Source organism: Gossypium hirsutum, chromosome A13 (assembly GCF_007990345.1).
Source record: "Gossypium hirsutum isolate 1008001.06 chromosome A13, Gossypium_hirsutum_v2.1, whole genome shotgun sequence".
Lineage (NCBI taxonomy): Eukaryota > Viridiplantae > Streptophyta > Magnoliopsida > Malvales > Malvaceae > Gossypium > Gossypium hirsutum.
In genome coordinates, this window is record NC_053436.1 from 67,786,188 (window position 1) to 67,803,050 (window position 16,863).

General features: G+C 36.3%; 1 non-coding gene across 1 annotated transcript; it reads left to right on the forward strand.

The window, feature by feature from the left end:
• The first annotated feature begins 13,038 nt into the window (after nucleotides 1-13,038).
• Nucleotides 13,039-13,145, forward strand: LOC121212838 (small nucleolar RNA R71). The gene has a single exon (XR_005908211.1). It is a non-coding gene; the product is annotated as a small nucleolar RNA R71 (small nucleolar RNA).
• The last annotated feature ends 3,718 nt before the right edge of the window (nucleotides 13,146-16,863 follow it).

Consider the following 16,863-nt stretch of genomic DNA (forward strand, 5'->3'; position numbering starts at 1 on the left):
CAAGTTCTAGAATAACAAATCAATACTGATGCACTCATAATAAAAGTGAGCATAAAAGTAATAAAATATGGTCTAAAGGTTCAAGATCTCATAAAAAATTATGGCTTTTTGTTGTTTAAACTTGTGAATTTCAACTCAAGATAATACCTAAACTTAGGGAAGCAAGCTAAAAGTTTTTTTTTATTTCTTCAAAAAATCAACTTATCATGCTTGATTCCCTAATGTCTTAAAGTTTAAACAATCAATGCATAAATGCCTATGTTTTAATTCAATACATATCAATAAAAATCATAAATTAATTAAAATCATTATAATAGTGATATGAGTGAGTCACGTGAGAATAAGACAAATTTTAAGGATTTCTAATGATGATATGAAAGACCCCCCACACTTAAGATGTACATTGCCCTCAATGTACAAAGATAGATATATTGAAAAATATATATAAATAATTATAAGATAGGGAGAGAAGTGAAACTTCCTGAATGATGAATGAACTCCTTGAATTGGAGTTATGGAGAATAATCGGCGAAGGCAATGATGAGAGTGGATGAGGATACTCCGGTGGTGGTAGAGGTTCATTAGTCCGTAAGTCTTTTGTCATTGGAGTTTTTAGTTCCTATTTGGTGATGAGCTTTGGAGCTCTTTATAACTGTGGTAGAATCAGGAACTTTTTAGGAAATATAAGGAAGCATAATTCCTCGTAATGAAATAGCTGAAATTATAAATTATTCAATTAAAATAATAATAAAGGAAAATGAAATAAAAAGTACTTAAATAAGATAAATAAAGATAAAAGTGAAAATAAAAATAATAAACTCGGACCGCGTCAGCCATCTGAATTTGTTCAAGTGCGGCCCAGTCAATGCAGCGGCCCACACCTAGGGGTTGAGCCCGTAATATCTGAAATAGCTCCTCCTGGGGTCTCAAGGGGAACTCGAGGAAAGTGTGCCTAATCTCCACGGTAGGACCCGGGAATGACGTTGCTCCTTTCCTTTTCTTCGAGGCGGGGACATCGGTTTTCTTACCACGTGAGGATGACATTGTATACCTGTATTGAAAAGTCGAAGTTCAACCAATACACCCCAAAAATATCATGGAAACACAAAACTAAATAGGAATATTTCATGAGACTCACATATTAGATGAAGAGAACAAAACTAAAACAACTAAAGCAAATACATCAAGTTATTAAAATAGGACTATGAGAATAATACGGGGGGAATATCTAATGTATGAATGCATGTGGGTAAGCATAAAATCCATGGAAACGAGAAAAATGGATGAATGTAGTATGAAAAATGGCAATATTCTTTAATGACAAGCATGAGTATTATTATTCTACTATGAATATTCACTTAAAATAGTGAAATGGATCAGCGAAATCATGAAATAGGCAAAATATTTAAAGAAAATAGAGAGAAAAGAGTAAACAAATGCAAAAGACAGAAGCCTGGGTCATCAGAAACAGTGTTGTAGGCAGTGCATGGGCGTGTGGAGTTACAGCGGCTAGGGTTAGGGATTTTTGGGGAGGGGGATGTTGAATAGTGAGGGGTTTATATAGATTTTGGGGCACACGGCCGTGGGGCACGCCCGTATGCCCTAATTTTTCTCCCGTGTGTTTTGCGATTTTTAAATTTAGGCGCGTGTAACATTCACCCCACGCCCGTGTTCCTTGTGCGTGTGGGTGACGGCCGTGGCGCACGGCCACGTCTTGCTTCGTTCATTTGTCCCACGCCCGTGTATGATAGCCCACACCTGTGTTAGTTTGACAGTGTCGACTACAGGGGCTAGGAACGGACATGTCGAATGCCTGTACTAAGTTGACAAGTTCGCCCACGGTTTCAAAACACGGGCATGTCGTACGCCCGTGTTGGTTTGGCAGTTTCGCCCACGGCCTTATCACACGGCCATGGTAACTTATCGCACCCCGTGTTGGGGAATAATTTTTTCCCTATTTTCACATGGCCGTATCGCACGGCCGTGTCTCCTCCTGTAGTGTGTGCACGGCCTAAGGCACACCCGTTTTCTTGGCCGTGTGGATAGGAAAACCCTGTGTTTTAAGACTCAGTTAGTAGGTTAGATGTGAAAAACTAGAATTTAAATAAATCATTACTGTTAGTGCTCGGGTTGCCTCTCTAGAAGCGCTTATTTATAGTCTAAGCTTGACTTACCTCTCTGGTGTATGGTCGTGGTGGCTCAAGGAGTTTACACTCCTCATCCCTGCTATCAACTTTATCAATATAAGGTTTAAGACGAGTATTGTTTACCTTAAAAGTTTTGAATTTGGGGTGAATTACCTCGACTGTACCATATGGGAAAATACCGAGTACTGTGAGTGGAATTTCTTCATTAGTTTCAGAAGTGGTAATGCGAGGATCTGCTGCATCTAGTAGTACTTTGTCTCCAACCTTAAGTTGATTTGGTTATGTATTGAGCTCGTCCTGGCTCAGTTTCGATTTACTGGGTGTTCTCAATTTCTGTGTCTGCCATTCATCTAGTTCCTCGATTTGTAGCCTTCATCCTTCATAGATAGGTCCTTTGTTGTTTCTTGAACATGGCTCGTGTAGGTTCTTCAAACTTATTTCTTGCAAAGTAGGTTGCACCACATGGTCAGTTTTAGTAGAATGATTTATACAACCACCTTCAATTTTCGATGTGTTACTCGAATTACAAGCTCGAAGGGTGATTGTTTCGTCTCCCACACGAAGTGTGAGTTCACCTGCGCCAATATCAATTATTGTTCTTGTAACACCCCTATCCCGTGACCGTCGCCGAAATAGTAAAGGGGCATTACCGGGCTTGTAACTCATGTCAGAACCGTAAAATTTTGAACTTTTTCTTGAAATAAAGGTCATTCATTTAGATAAGTACTAAGCACAGCCTGGGATAAAATTTAAACTTCTCTAAGTAAACATTCAAAAGATGCCATTTTCGCATGGCTTATATACATTAACCAAAATATTCTTTTGCCACTAGTCTATTTTATACATGCCATAAGATAATCCAAAACATAGCAGTACCAAACAGTGGATAGTGATAGTGTGACTAGTTGCTGACGATCCCCGAGCTTGTAGCTTCGCAATGAGATCTATAAAACAGAGAAAACAGAGTAAACGGAGTAAGCATTACAATGCTTAGTAAGTTTTAAGCAGTGTCAACAGATAACAATCAAATTAGAACATAGTTGTTCGTATTTTTATTTCACTCTTCCTTTGGGCATACCATCCCTTTACCGAATATGCACATCTCATCATATACAATAGGCAGATAAACTTTCACATAAAAGTGAGCTCATGTGACATAGATATATTGTATGATTTCACATAACCTCTCACACTGATCCGATGTCACATAATCATACGAATCGTCTCATAGATTGCTCCCGTATGCATCACATAACTACCTTATGATTTAGTTCAAATCAAGCTCACATATAAACTTGGAGTACATACCTGTTTAACCTTTCGCATTGAATATATTTGTAAGCAATTCTTATCATGAAATCTTATAGCTTTAACCTCTACTCGGATTATCGGTGAGACCTTTAGCTCAGACGAAATCTCCACATGAAGTTATCGGGTCTTACCCAGACAAAATCTCCACACGTAGTCATCGGGTCTTTAGAGCTCGGATAAAGTACGAGCACGAAGCCTACGGACATTAATCAGTGATAATATTCTCGCATAAAGCCTGCGGGGTTTTAACCCGGATATAGTACTGACACAAATGCCCTTCGGGACTTATCACATTTATACACTTTCACATCCATCACGTTGGCCACTCGGCCCTATCACATATATACACTTTCACATTCATCACATTGGCTGTAACACCCCAATCCCGTATCCGTCGCCGGAATAGATAAAGGGGCATTACCAGTCTTGAAACTCATATCAGAACAGTAAATTTTTTTTTTTTGAACATTCCTTTAGATAAGTACTAAAGACAGTCAGGGATACAATTTAAACTTCTATAAGTACACATTCAAAAGATGCCATTTTCGCATGGCTTATATACATTAACCAAAATATCCTCTCACTACTAGTCTATTCTATACATGCCATAAGATAATCCAAAACGTAGCAGTACCAAACAGTGGATAGTGATAGTGTGACTAGTTGCTGATGATCCCCGAGCCTGTAGCTTCCAAATGAGATCTATAAAACAGAGGAAACAAAGTACACGGAGTAAGCATTATAATGCTTAGTAAGTTTTAAGCAGTGTCAACAGATAACAATCAAATTATAACATAGTTGTTCGTATTTTTATTTCACTCTTCCTTCGGGCATACCATCCCTTTACCGAATATGCACATCTCATCATATATAATAGGCAGATAAATTCTCACTTGATAGTGACCTCTTATGATCATAGGTACATTACATATTTTTTTTTGACTTTCCACATTGACCAAATGCACAATAATCATAGAACAGTCTTATTGCTTTACTCACATGTGCATCACATAACGACCTTGTGATTTAGTCTAAATCAAACTTAAATATAATCTCAAAATACATACCTGACCAACTTAACGCGTTGAACGTATTTATTACCAATTGTTACTGTGAAGTTATATAATCTTACGCTTTACTTGAATCTTCAGCAAAACCTTTAGTTCGGGGCTTACCTGGACAAAATCTCCACACGTAGTCATCGGGTCTTTAGAGCTCGGATATAGTACGAGCACGAAGCCTACGGACATTAATCAGTGATAATATTCTCGCATAAAGCCTGCGGGGTTTTAACCCGAATATAGTACTGACACAAATGCCCTTTGGGACTTATCACATTTATACACTTTCACATCCATCACGTTGGCCACTCGGCCCTATCACATATATACACTTTCACATTCATCACATCGGCCATTAGGCCTTATCACATATATACACTTTCACATTCATCGCATCGGCTATTAGGCCTTATCACATATATACACTTTCACATTCATCACATCGGCCATTAGGCCTTATCACATATATACACTTTCACATTCATCACATCGGCTATTAGGCCTTATCACATATATACACTTTCACATTCATCACATCGGCCATTAGGCCTTATCACATATATATACACTTTCACATTCATCACATTGGCCATTCGACCTTATCATATATATACACTTTCACATTCATCACATTGGCCATTCGGCCTTATCACATATATACACTTTCACATTCATCACATCGGCTATTAGGCCTTATCACATATATACACTTCCACATTCATCACATCGGCCATTAGGCCTTATCACATATATATACACTTTCACATTTATTCAAATATACTTCACATACCACATATACTATCATGTACAGACTTGGTCTTGGCCGAATCTACATCCATCACTTTCCAATGAATAATTCAATTTTACGCCATACTATCATTTCATATTCGAATACTCATAAACTTACAATATCACGATTTAGAATTCAAGTATGGGTTTAATCAATAGCTTATGAGCAACTAAAACAAGTTTTATCCATGTTTACAACAAAATAACATATTCACTACGAGCTGTTTTCCTGAGAAATGGTCACTAAATTATTTATAACCGGATCTACAAGACTCCAAATCACTTGCCGTTAATTTTCCCTGAATATAGACTCGTATATCTTTCATCCATAAATTTTTCAGAATTTTAGGTTTGGCCAATCAATACCAGATTTTTCTTAAAGTTTCCCCTGTTTCATTGTTTGACTAATCTGACCAGTCTTCACTACGAATCAAAATTCTCATTGTACAGAATTCAAAGTATGTTCTATTTGATTTCATTTGAAACTAGACTCATTAAGGAGTCTAAGCATATAAATTTTATCTTGTAACCATTTTTGTACAAATTATAGTGATTTTCTTAAGACAGAACAGGGGATTACGGATTCATTCTGACACCGTCTCACACAACTTTAAATATCTCTTTATAGGAAATTCCTTTGCTTACACGGTCTCTTTTATAAGAAACTAGACTAATTAAGCTTTGATTGTATATTTTATTCAGCCTATAATTCCACACCAAACATTTATAGTGATTTTCTAAAATCACGTTACTGCGGCTGTCCTGAGCAAATTATTACAATTTGCTCTTAAATTTCCAAGTCCAAACACTTAGGAACTTACCATTTGAGTTTAAGACATATCATGGCCACATCATATCTTATTAAATCAACTCATTATATCCTATTATAGTTGAATTTACTAAACATTTAGTCACTTAAAACTTACCTCGGATGTGGTCGAACAATTTCGGCGGCTATTCGATCACTTTTTCCCTTCCCTTATCCAATTTGGTCCTCTAAGCTCTTGAGCTAATTCAAACAAATTTAACTTATTAAAGTCTCATTATGCTAGCTTATGGCCGAATATGACAAGGAGTTTGATAGGTCATATGGCCACCTATAGCTCAAACACAAAATGGTCATACGCATTTTTAATCACATTGAGCAATTTAATACAATTAATCTAACATTTCCTCATGTGCACCTTTATGACCGAATACATGCAACACCAAGCTATCTATTCATTCATGTATGCATCTTATTTAAGCATGTATATCCACAATTGAATTCATCATATAAATATCTATGATTTCACTCAAATAATCTCATTACAACACACGGTGCTCCAACCATTATTTAAATTCAAAGCTCGGCTAGTACATAACACCATGATTTTGTCCTAATTTGGAGAGCCAATAATTTAAGTATTACAGCAGCATATTAATTAGCTAAGTACCATAAATTTGTCCTAATTTGGACAGCCAATAATTTACAGCATTACAGCAGCAAATTAATTAGTAATAAACTATCTTAAGTTCAATTTTAACTCCCTCATGCAGCAACCAGACAGCATTCAAGTTAACTTCCAACATTCGGTCAAAGCATTTAAATAAAAGAATATGCATGCTAAATTTCCAGCATTTGGACAACATTTCAACTTGAAATTTTCCAGCCTTTCGCATTCAATATTTCGAATATTCAAAAGCAAAAAAGAAGAGTACAACTAATCAATTAAAATTTTTGAACATAATTCAAGGTATATGTTCAACTAAATATTCATGTTAACTCATAATCAATAAGATATTAAGTAGAAAATAAAAACATTATTAGCATGCATGCTATCTACATACAACAACCATTCGACTTCCATCTATTATCAACCCTCAATACACAAAACATCGAAACCAACATCAAAGAAATATAAACATCCATGACCAAATGTCATCTTCATCCATTTACAAAAATTTTGCCATGAGCTGACTTCTATACTTGATGACCACTCCAAATATACAAGGATTTTCAATGAAAGAGCATTAAACATACCTTAATCTATACATTCACCATAGCCGAATACCCTAGCTTCATTTCCATTTTCTTTTCTTTATGGTTTTCGGCAAAAATGCAAGAAAGGATGGATGTAACTTTGTTTTTATCACCATCTTCTATTATATTTCATTTTAATAAGCCAATTACTAAATTAATCTTTGTAATTTAATATCAAAACCTTTTAAATGGTGGTCAATTACCGTCCACTTACCTATGTAGTGGCCAAATATCATTTAATAATTATATTTCTTCTTTCTTTCTCAACATTTGGCAAGCACAAGGCAAGGATGTATGGCTTCCCCTTTTTTTATTTTAAAGTTTAAACCATTAACTATTATAATATAATATATAATGCATATATGGCTATTCAACCATCATCATGGCCGGCCACTTACATAAAAATGGGGAATTTGAAATGCAAATCCCCATATTTTAAGCCATGCAATATTTGACCACTACACTTCAACCTACCACAATTTTAATATTTTTCACATAAGTCCTTTTTAACTAAATTCACATAAAAATACTCAAATTAATGCATGAAACTTTCACACATGCATTTACTCACATTATAAACACGGAATATATCTTTTAATTTCTTATAGGACTCGGTTTCGTGGTCCCGAAACCACTTTCCGACTAGGGTCAGTTTAGGGTTGTCACATTGGCCATTCGGCCTTATCACATATATACACTTTCACATTCATCACATCGGCCATTAGGCCTTATCACATATATATACACTTTCACATTCATCACATTGGCCATTCGGCCTTATCACATATATACACTTTCACATTCATCACATCGGCTATTAGGCCTTATCACATATATACACTTCCACATTCATCACATCGGCCATTAGGCCTTATCACATATATATACACTTTCACATTCATCACATTGGCCATTCGGCCTTATCACATATATACACTTTCACATTCATCACATCGGCCATTAGGCCTTATCACATATATATACACTTTCACATTCATCACATTGGCCATTCGGCCTTATCACATATATACACTTTCACATTCATCACATCGGCTATTAGGCCTTATCACATATATACACTTCCACATTCATCACATCGGCCATTAGGCCTTATCACATATATATACACTTTCACATCCATCACGTTGGCCACTCGGCCCTATCACATATATACACTTTCACATTCATCACATTGGCCATTCAGCCTTATCACATATATACACTTTCACATTCATCACATCGGCCATTAGGCCTTATCACATATATATACACTTTCACATTCATCACATTGGCCATTCGGCCTTATCACATATATACACTTTCACATTCATCACATCGGCTATTAGGCCTTATCACATATATACACTTCCACATTCATCACATCGGCCATTAGGCCTTATCACATATATATACACTTTCACATTTATTCAAATATACTTCACATACCACATATACTATCATGTACAGACTTTGTCTTGGCCGAATCTACATCCATCACTTTCCAATGAATAATTCAATTTTACGCCATACTATCATTTCATATTCGAATACTCATAAACTTACAATATCACGATTTAGAATTCAAGTATGGGTTTAATCAATAGCTTATGAGCAACTAAAACAAGTTTATCAAGGTTTACAACATAATCTCAAATTCAGCACAAGCTGTTTTTCCTGAGCAATAGTCACTAAATTATTTATAACTAGAGCTAAAAAACTCCAAATCACTTTCCGTTAATTTTTCCTATAGACTTGTATATCTTCCATCCATAAAATTTCCAGAATTTTAGGTTTTGCCAATCAATACCAGATTTTTCTTAAAGTTTCCCCTATTTCACTGTTTGACTAATCTGACCACTCTTCACTACGAATCAAATTTCTCATTTTACAGAATTCAAAATGTGTTTTATTTGATTTCATTTGAAACTAGACTCATTAAGGAGTCTAAGCATATAAATTTTATCTTATAACCATTTTTTTACAATTTATAATGATTTTCTAAAAACCAAACAGGGGATTTCGGAGTCATTCTGACACCGTCTCACACAAATTTAAATATCTCTTTATAGGTAATTTCTTTGCTCACAAGGTCTCTTTTATAAGAAACTAGACTAATTAAGCCTTGATTACATATTTTATGCAGCCTATAATTCCACACCAACAATTTATAGTGATTTTCTAAAATCACGTTACTGCTGCTGTCCAAAGCAAATTATTACAATTTGCTCTTAAATTTCCAAGTCCAAACACTTATGATCTTAGCATTTGAGTTTAAGACATATCATGGCCACATCATATCTTATTAAATCAACTCAATATGTCCTATTATGATTGAATTTACTCAACGTTTAATCACTTAAAACTTACAAAGGAATCAAACTCAATTACTTAAGAACTTACCTCGGAAGTTGTCGAACGATTACAGATCGACTATTCGGTTAGGTAGTTTTCTCTCTTATCCGAATTAGACTCCCTCAGCTCTTGAGCTTGAATAAACAAATTTAATCTATTACAAACCAATTATACAAACTCATGGCCGAATACAATAAGAGGACTAACTAGATTCTACTAGCCACTCATTGCTCTATTATTAACCTTACTTAATTATAAACACATTCGGCAACTACCTCAACCTCATTTAATACAATTAACACAGAATTTCTCATGTAAAAAGTACCATTGCCGAATATCATTTAGTTCACCTTAATCCATCTCATGATCGAATGCCTCTAAGCTTAATATCATGGTATCGTAACTCAACATTTATCAATATGTCATTAACAAAGTATGCTCATATCAAATTTACTCCCAATTACATCTCAAAATTCAACAAGCTTATAACTCATTAATAATTAAATTCCATTTCAAAGTATCAAAACATTATCAAATGTATACTCATCCTAAATGACCGAATGCACATTAACTAAGCACTTAACAATTTTCTTTAGCCATTGAACTCATTCGGCAATGATAAGGATAAATTTAACAAACCTTAAATTTAACTTATAATTGTACATATCTCATTCAAAACACCCACACCAATTTATTATCCAATCAACCATATCCGAAAACCTATCATACAATTAAAACCCTTGTTCAAATTTTTATTCACTATAATACCATGGCCGAATCCCTCAATTAGCTAACATAGCCTCTTGTTTTCAATCTAAACACGTATATACAACCTAAATCCCTCTTTTAACACATAATTCACTATCTTGGAACTCATTTCTTAACTAATTTAACTTAGTCCAAAGCTGAATGCTATTTGAGCATTAAGCTCATGTTCTTTTTATTATTAAACAAGTATTATAACTCAACTAACTTCATTAGCCGACTACTCAAGCTCATTTGAGCCACATATAGTAATTTAGTTTGTTTATACTCAATTAGAAACATTTCTCCTCACAAATTACCAAAACATACACAATGTAACCCATTGAGCTCATGATCGAATGCTTCATGCATCCCAAACACAAAATCACATACATGGGTCATTTTAGGAGCTTTAAAACCAATTTAAATTTCTCAAAATCCAAAGAAAAACATATGAAATCATACCTTAATTCCCAATACAAGATGGCCAAATGCCTTAGGTGTTCTTCCTTCCATTTTTTTTCCTTTCCTTATGGTTTCGGCAAGATGAAAAAAAGATGATGGGACTTTGTTTTTATCACCCTCCATCTCCTTATTTTATTACTAACCCCTTATTTTATTATTTCTAACATAAACCATTAACACAACACGTCTATGACATGTTTTACCCATCACCCTTTGTCATGGCCGGCCATTAGTAATTAAATGGGGGAAATTGACATGCAAGTCCACCCCTTTGATTACATGCACTAATAGATCCTTATAGATTAACCTATCATATTTCAAAAGTGTCACACATAAGTCCTATTCACTAAATTCACATGCAATTAACTAAATCAAAGCTTAAAACTTTCACACATTCATATTCACATATTTTAGACAATAATTATCATATTCAAATAATTTGGTGACTCGGTTTAGCGGTCCCGAAACCGCTTTCCGACTAGGGTCAATTTAGGGCTGTCACAGTTTTAGCGGTTGCTAAAAAGGGCCTCCCTAAAATTAAAGGAACGTTACAATCCTCTTCTATGTCTAGAACAAACGAAATCAACTGGGAATATAAATTTGTCAATTTTAACGAGTACATCCTCAATAATCCCCCTAGGAAATCTGATTGTTTTATCGGCTAATTGAATACTCATCCTAGTTTATTTGGGTTTCCCAAGACCAAGTTGTTTAAACATTTTGTAAGGCATGACATTGATACTAGCCCCTAAATCAGCCAAAGCATTATTAACATCTAGGCTACCAATTAAACAGGGAATTGTAAAACTCCTTGGATCTTTTAATTTGTTGGCCTGCTTATTCTGTAGTATGGCTGAGCAAACCGCATTCAGCTCCATATGTGACGCCTCATCCAACTTCTGCTTATTTGTTAAAAGCTCCTTTAGGAATTTGATTGCGTTTGGCATCTGTGAAAGAGCTTCAATAAACGGTAAGTTAATATGTAACTTCTTTAATAATTTAAGGAGTTTATCAAATTGTTCTTCTGTGCGGTCTTTCCCTATCGCGTTTGGGTATGGCACACGAGGTTTGTACTCTTTACTTACCAATTTCTGGTCATTGTGGTCCACCTCACCCTTACATTTACTTACCATAGTTTCTTGCCTCTATTCTAGTTCAGGTGCAACTAACCATTCCTCATCTTGAATGGTAATTGCATTGATTTGCTCCATTGGGTTAGATTCAATGTTACTCGGCAGGCTACCTTGTGGTCGTTCAGATATCAATTTAGCGAGCTGACCTATCTGAGTTTCGATCCCTTGGATCGACGCTTGTTGATTTTTAAGTGCTGTCTCGGTATTCTGAAAATGAGTTTCTAACACTGAGATGAATTTTGTTAGCATCTCCTCAAGGTTCGGCTTTTTCTCTTGTTGGTAGGGTGGTTGTTGGAAGCCTGGTGGTGGTGGTGGTCACTGATTCCCTTGGCCTCCCCATTAGAAATTTGGGTGGTTCCTCCAACTTGTATTGTAAGTATTACTATAAGGATTATTTTGAGATCGAGAATTATTACCCATGTAATTTAACTGCTCGATAGAAGAAAGAAAAACGTGATGACTTCTAAAAAAAGAATCATAAGAAACTAACCTCTGCATTAGAAATTTAAGACGAGAGGAGCGACAACCCTCAAGAGGTGAGGAGTGTTAATATATCTATCATTTATATATATATAAATATATAAATCCCCAGATCTATCATTCATTAATTCCCTCACTCACGTTTTCTCAAGGTATCAGAGCGGAGTTTTGGGTAAATCCTTTTCGATTTCTACTAATTCTCTTCTGAATTGCTTGATCCACCTCCACTTGCTTCGCACTGCATTACTGGGTGAACCTGTGAAGAACCAAGAAAACTGTCAAATTTTCTATTCAAAAGTTTTACCTAATTAGAGAGCATGGTGATCGAATCGATGTTAAAAACGCCAGCTATTTTTGTTGGCTTTGTTCTTATGACTTACCACTGATAATTATTCAGTGACATCTCTTCTATAAATTCATAAGTAGCTTCAGGTGTCTTATTTTTGATGGTTTCGCTAGCAGCTGCGTCGATCATTTGTCGATTCGAAGGATTCAGGCCATTATGAAACATTTGAACCTGTAGCCAAAGTGGTAACCCATGGTGAGGGCACCTTCTCAAAAGGCCATTGTATCTCTCTCATGCATCGTAGAGTGTTTCTAAATCCATTTGCCCAAAAGAAGAGATATCATTACGTAATTTAGCCGTTTTAGCAGGTGAAAAATATTTTAATAAAAACTTTTCGGTTATTTGTTCCCAAGTAGTGATTGACCATTGTGGTAACAAATTCAACCACTGTTTAGCTCTGTTTCTCAATGACAAAGGGAATAACCAAAGGTGAATGGCATCATCAGAAACGCCATTAATTTTAAATGTATCACATAGTTCCAAAAAGTTTGCCAAGTGAGTTGGGATCTTCGTCCTGCAAAATATCAAACTGGACAAATTGCTGTATCATTTGAATTGTGTTAGGTTTCAGTTCCTGTTAAAGAAGGTTTAGCATAATTATACATAGTATATGGAGCAGGATTCTGATTAGCAACAATTGCAGGAGGTAGCGGGTTTTCTTGGTTTTCAACCATCTCCTCAGTTGTGGTTGAAGTATCATCCTCTTGCTCTTCTTCTGTGTATCGTAAGCTTCGCCTTATTTCTCTTCATTTTTTGCAAACTGTGCTGTCGATCTCGCCGTCAAAAAGTAATGGTCCTGACGGGTTTTTTCTAGTCATAAACTAGAAAAAAAATTGTCAGAAGAAAATAAATGAAGAATTAGAAAAGAGAATAAAAATTTAAATTACAAAAAAAGTAAAATGGCTAAAGTAATAAAAATCGAGTGTTCCTAATATCCTAGTTCCCCGGCAACGACGCCAAAAACTTGATACATGATATTCGCGACAGGTTTTAAATATTTATAATTAATAGTTCTTGAAACTAACTTTTATCACGATGAAGGCAAGTGTGCCTATCAAACAGTAGTATAGCTTTAGCAAGACCAGATTGTTGAACCCTAAAGGAACCAAGAGTACTAGTAATTACTTTTTTTTATTATCTAGCCTAAAAATTAAGGGATTTGTTTATCTAAATTAATTAACTAAACTAAGAGTGCACAGAGAGAAATTGGAGAAAAGATTTTGGGAAAATTTGATTGATTAAGACAATACCCAAGGAAAAATCCACCTAGACTTTACTTATTATTTGACTCTGAACCAGACGATTTATTCATTTGACTTGATCCGTAAAAATCCCTAAGTTATATTATTATCTCTATCGAGACTAATAACGTCTAACCCTAGGTTGATTAACTGAAATCTCTTTCTAATTAACGCCCTAGTGTTGCATTAACTCGATCTATGGTTCCCCTTATTAGGTTTCACCTTAATCCGGTGAAATCTTATCACCTTATCTCTAGGCGTGCAATCAACTCCGCTTAATTACGACAAATTTACTCTTAGGCAGAGTCTATTTCTCCTCTAAATAAGAGCATTAACTTGAATCAATATCCTGGAATATTAAAACAAGAATTAAGAACACATAATTAAGAACAAGTCAAATATTCATCATACAATTCAGATAATAATAACAAGATCTGTCTTAGGTTTCATTCCCTTTAGATATTTAGGGGGTTTAGTTCATACTTATGAAAAAAAAATCTCACACAAATAAAGATAACAAAACATAAAGAAAACCCAAAACCCTTAAATGGAAATTGAAGGGAGATCTTTAGTTTTGACGATGAATCCGGCTTCTGAGATGGATCAATCTGCTTCCCTTGAGTAATTCCTTGCCTCCTACTCTATGTCCCCCTTCCTAAGTGCCTCTTCAGGTGTTTAAATATGCTTTAGAATGCCTAAGAGCCCTCAAAATTGACCTTTTCTAAATAGGGTTATACTTGGGCTTGGCAGGGACACGCCCGTGTGCGATTACTCCAGCCCGTGGTCAAGGCTGTTGAATAGGCACGGGCGTGTAGTCTACCCGTGTAAGTCGTGCTTCAATCCTGCCAAATGGACATGGCCGTATGAGACGCCCGTGTGAGGAAGTCCAGGCTGTGTTGATTTCCCACGTGGGTACATTTTCTCCGTTTTCAGCCCGTTTCTCGCTCTTTGTACTCTCCTATGCTCACCTTAGTATAAAACATGAAATTAAAGGATTAGGAGCATCGAATTCACCAAATCTAAGGAGAAACCATCCAGAAATGTGCTAAGCATGGGATAAAAATATGTATAAATTACGGTTTATCACTTCCAATCCAAGACAGCCTCAATTTTCTGAGGATCAACCCTAATCCCCTTAGCTAATACCACATGACCAAGAAACATTACCTCTCTTAACCAGAATTCACCCTTGCTGAACTTGGCGTATAGTTGTTTCACCCTCAAATATTGTAGAACTACTCGGAGATGTTCACCATGTTCCACATCAGTCCTTGAGTACACCAATATGTCGTCGATAAATACTACAACAAACCGATCCAGATAAGGTTGAAATACTCTGTTCATCAGATCCATAAATGCTGTTGGTGCATTTGTATATCCAAAAGGCATTACCAAGAACTCGCAATGACCATAACGAGTCCTAAACGCCGTCTTGTGCCCATCAGACACCTTAACTCTCAGTTGATGATAACTCGACCAAAGATCTATTTTAGAGAATACCGATGCCCCTCACAGTTGATCGAACAGATCATCAATCCTTGGCAGAGGGTATTTGTTCTTAATGGTCAGCTTATTGAATTGCCTGTAATCGATGCACATATGCATGGATCCATCCTTCTTTTTCACAAACAAAACTGGTGCTCCCCACGGAGACACACTAGGTCAGATAAACCCATGGTCCAGTAACTCTTATATCTAGGCCGTAAGCTCCACAAGCTCCTTTGGTTCTATTCTGTAAGGGGCGATGGAAGCCGGAGTTGTACCAGGAAAGAGCTTAATCTCAAACTCCACTTTACGCTCTGGAGGTAACCCCGGTAGCTCTTCAGGAAAGACATCTAAAAATCCTTGACCATTCTAATATCCTTTACCGAAGAGTCCCCAACATCTAAAACACTAACGTAAGCTAAGAATGCCTCACAACCCTTGCGAGCCAAATTTTCAGCCCTTAGTGCAGAAATTACATTACTCAAATAGTTCTGTCATTCCCCAATTGCCATTACCTCCTCATCTGCCTCAATTCTCAGTAGAACCTGCTTAATGCACAATCCAAGCTTACCCGATGTTTAACTAACCAATCCATGCCTTGTATTAGATCGAATTCTCCGAAAGGCAGCTCCATGAAATCAGCAAGAAAAACATCTCCTCGTATCCCCAAGGGAACATCTCTAAACAACTTATTTACACGTACAGACTGTCTCAGTAGAGTTAGAATAGTATTCCACTTGGAGTATTCTCAACCAGAATCCCCAATTTATCAGTAACAGTGTAAGCAACATAAGAATGGTAGATCCTATATCTATTAATGCAGTATAAGGTACTTTATGGATAAAGAACGTACCCATTATGACATCTAGAGCATCCCCGTATTTTTGGTGACGTACAGCATAAACCAGTGCCGGCTGCCTCGCCTCAGTATAACTAGCACCTCTGCCCAGTGCTCCACGACCACTGCCTAAACCAATACCACCCCTTGCCTGACCACGGCCTTTCGGTGGCTACTGAACACCTCTCTGCAGTTGACCCGTACCCATACCAGTAGCTTGCATCTGATCGGGCTACCATGGACAATCCTTAACCCGATGCTCCAATGATCCACACCTCAAACATGCACCCAACTTCCTCCAACACTCAACCTAATGACGTTTTCCATAATCAGCACAGAATTACGATCTAGCAGTAGCAGCAGTAGTAGCAGGGGCCCTAACCCTTATTGGGTCCATCAGCTCTGGGCTTTTTTCTCAAACCACTGAAAAGAATTTGAAGGCTCAACA